Raw genomic sequence first — 4,430 nt, 5'->3', positions numbered from 1 at the left:
AGGACTAAAAGGAACAGATAAACTTCGACTCATATGCTTGTACTAACTACTTGTTGAATCATACACAAAGGCACGTTTTATAACATCAAGTTACTATTGCGTTTTTGTACAATCAATGCACAACCAACTCATAGTAACAACTTATATCTCTAGGTTTGAAGACTTACATGATATTACCGTCTCACGATCACTCGAGATAAATCCCATGAAGTGATACAAGTGAGCATGGGTTTAATCCAATACTCAGAACTTATGAGCACTCATGAATGTTGTACCAACTTTTGCTATGTCTAAAACCTTAGACATCTAAAAGCCCAATTCATGATAGTCATTATTCATAACTACTTCCAAGGTATGACTGACTGTGGAGAGTTTGAATAAAGTAATTATTCTGGAAGTCGAAACATGCAAAGTTGAAACAATAGTAAACGATTGACACAAGATAGAAACACCTTACTTATAAATAAACAACAACTTTTATTTAATCTTTAAATGTCAATTACATTTTACAAGTTTTAGAAATAGTTATCTAATCTGTAAAACTAATATCGTCCTTCATCTTGATGTGCCTCGCATGCAGCAAATGCCTAACCCTAGTCAGTCCCTTCGTGAGAAGATTTGTTGGGTTCTCTTCTAACGATACCTTCTTTGCCATGAGGAGTCCTTCTTCTATCTTGTGTCTTTTGAAGTGATATTTTATGTCAATGTGTCTGGATCTCCCATGATCTCTCGGTTCCTTGGCTAAGATAACTGCACTATTGATGTCACAGAGAATCTCCATAGGCTCCTTTATAGCTGGTACAAGTCCAAGGTCTCTAATGAAGTTCCTCAGCCATGTCGCCTCCTTCGCCACTTCACTCGCTACTATGTACTCTGATTCACATGTCGAATCAGCTACTGTCTCCTGCTTGGAACTTTTCCAGGTAATTTCTCCTCCATTCATGGTAAAGACCTAGCCCGACAGAGAGCGGAAATTATCCATATCAGTCTGAAAGCTAGCGTCACTATACCCCACTACTCTCAAGTCATCACTCCCACCAAGGGTAAGGACCCAGTCCTTAGTCCTCCGCAGGTAGTTAAGAATGTTCTTCACTGCAGTCCAGTGAGCCTTGCCAGGATTCCCCTGATATTTGCTGACCATGCTCAAAGAAAAGGCCACATCAGGGCGGGTACAAGTCATAACATACATTATCGAGCCAACAATGGAAGCATATGGTAATCGACTCATCTCTGCTATCTCAGCCTCTGTACTCGGACTCTGAGCCTTACTCAGTTTGGCATTGCTTTGGATCGGTAAATCACCTTTCTTGGAATTATGCATGTTGAACCTTTTCAACACCTTGTCCAAGTAGATACTCTGACAAAGTCCAATTAGTCTTATACTCCTTTCTCTCAGTATCCTTATCCCTAGGATACAGGCAGCTTCTCCAAGATCCTTCATAGCGAAACACTTCCCAAGCCAGGACTTAATCTCCTGAAAAGTTGGGATGTCATTTCCTATGAGTAGTATGTCATCCACATACAGTACCAAAAAGCCAAATTCTTTGACCTTCTCATCGAAGCAAAGATTCCATCTGTGAGGTGCTTGCTTTAATCCATAAATGGATTTCTCAAGCTTACACACTCTATTAGGGTACTCTGTACTGACAAAACCCTATGGCTGACTCATGTAAACATCCTCAACCAACTTTCCATTAAGGAAAGCGGTTTTGACATCCATTTGCCATGTTTCATAATCATGAAATGCAGCAATGGCTAGCATAACCCTAATCGACTTAATTTTCGCTACTGGTGAGAAGGTTTCATCATAGTCAACTCCCTGAGTTTGAGTGAAGCCCTTCACAACCAATCATGCCTTATAAGTGTGCACTTTCCCATCCATGTCGGTCTTCTTCTTGAAGATCCATTTGCACCCGACTGTCTTATGACCCAGTACATTTTCAACCAAGTTCCAAACTTGATTGTCATACATGGACTGAATCTCGTTTTCCATAGCCTCTTTCCATTTAGCAAACTCGGGGCCTGCCATAGCTTCCCTATAGCTGTTAGGTTCATCCAAATTTACCAGTGTACTATAACTGATAAATGTATCACCTTCCGCGGTAATATGGAAACCATAGTAATGCTCAGGTGCATTCCTAACTCTAGTGGAACGCCTCAGAGGTACAGACTCGTTAGTTGGTTCAACAGGAGTTTCCTCCTCAGGTTGATAGCTAGGGTTTGAGGTTCCTTCACCACTTGACTCTTGAAGCTCTTCAAGGTCAATTTTCCTTCCACTGTTTCCTTGGCTTATAAATTCTTTCTCGCGAAAGACTCCTCTCATTGCCACAAAGACCACATTATCACCGAGTCTATAGAAGAGGTAACCAAAGGCTTTTTGTGGGTAACTGATGAAAATACATCGCTCACTTCGAGGTTCGATCTTGTCGTGAGTATCATTCCTCACGAAATCCTCGCAACCCTAAATCTTGATGTGGTCTAAATTGGGAACTTTCCCACTCCACATCTTGTGAGGTGTTTTGGCAACCTTCTTGGTAGGGACAAGATTAAGGATAAGGGAGGCAGTCTCCAAGGAATACCCCCAAAATGAGATTGGTAACGAAGCTCGACTCATCATGGAATGAACCATGTCCAACAAGGTTTGATTGCGCCTCTCAGCCACACCATTAAGCTGTGGTGTCCTAGGAGGTGTCAATTGTGAAACAATTCCACATTCCTTAAGATAGTCAAGGAACTCTGTACTAAGATATTCTCCTCCTCGATCGGATCGAAGCATCTTAATGTTCGTGCCCAAATGATTATCCACTTCCTGTTTAAAATCTTTTAATTTTTCAAAGGTTTCTGACTTATGCTTGATTAAGTAGACATGACCACATCTACTGTAATCATCAGTAAAAGTCACATAGAAGCGGTTAGCATCCCTTTTGGTGGTTTTGAAGGGTCCACACACATCCGTGTGTATGAAGGCCAACAAACCTTCACCCCTAGCACAAGTACCAGTGAAGGGTGACTTAGTCATTTTTCCAAGTAAACAAGATTCGCAACTATCATCTGACCTTAAGTCAAATAACTCCAAGACTCCAGCCTTTTGGAGTTGGCCTATGCGCTTCTTGTTGACATGTCCAAGACGACAATGCCACAAGGATGCCTTATCCAAACTAGTGGAAGAATCGATATGCAACACATTATTTACTAAATTGTCTACAACCGACACAGTTTCATATACACCATCACAAGGTAATGCTATAAAATAAAGAACATTATTATAAAAAGCATTAATACCACCACATTCATTATCAAATGAAAAAGTAAACCCTTGTTTGTACAAACTGTGAAAAGAAATAATATTTCTCGCCATTTCAGACCAGTAACAACACTTATTTCAATCTAACACTAACCCACTACTTAGTTACAAAAAATAAACTCTAATCTTGGTGACAGGTGAAGCTTTTCTATTCCCCATGTTCAAGTTTATCTTTCCGTGCTCCACATCCTCACTTCCTCTTTTGCCCTGTAAATCATAACATATATGAATACCACAACCTGTATCTCGGACCCAAGAATTAGTATGCGGTGAGTTATTAGACAATATAGCGTAAATACCTGCATAGGTAGGTTTGACCCTCCCATCCTTAACATTTTGCAGGTACTTGGGGCATTTTAGTTTCTAGTGCCCCTTATCATGACAATAGAAGCATCCAGCTTCCTTTGGGTTGGAAGAAGGAGTGACAAAACCACCTTTGGTTCCACTTGAAGAGGAGCCATCAAGAGACTTTCCCTTGGTACCCTTCGAAGGGGTCTTCCTCTTCTTCCCTCTACTTTGCTCGATTGCTAGAACAGGGGCGATGTTAGGAGTAGAAGTAGTAACAACTGATTTACCTTTGAGACCACTTTCGGCGGTCTTCAAAAGTCCTTGAAGCTTGCTGAGTGTGACCTTCTCCTTGTTCATATGATAGGTCATTCGGAACTGATCATAACAAGTAGGTAAGGAGTGCAGTATGATGTCAATAGCCAACTCCTCGGGAAAGTTCACAATTAACTTCAGCAAACGGTCCACAAACCTTTGCATTTTATACATGTGGTCTGTGATGGGTTCACCATCCTTCATTCGGGTTGTTATCATGGAAGATATGATTTCATACCTCTCTTGACGAGCACTTTGATGATATATGTTCATCAGGTCCATGTGCATCTCAAAAGGGTAAAAGTCCTCATAGGAATTTGGAGCTCAGTTGTCATTGTGGCCAAGATGATACATGTCACCTTGGTGGCATCTCTCTCATGAGTCCTAAAGTCAGCGATCTCCTGTGGAGTAGCAGAAGACTCATGAATTTCTTTCAGCTCCTTGTCCTTGTAACGTGTGACCATCCTGATGTTCCTGATCCAATCATTAAAGTTTGAACCATCAAAGACGACTCTCCCACAAAGGT

Source organism: Lactuca serriola, chromosome 5 (assembly GCF_051521515.1).
Source record: "Lactuca serriola cultivar US96UC23 chromosome 5, Lser_US96UC23_V15, whole genome shotgun sequence".
Lineage (NCBI taxonomy): Eukaryota > Viridiplantae > Streptophyta > Magnoliopsida > Asterales > Asteraceae > Lactuca > Lactuca serriola.
Note: the sequence above shows the minus strand (reverse complement) of the source record.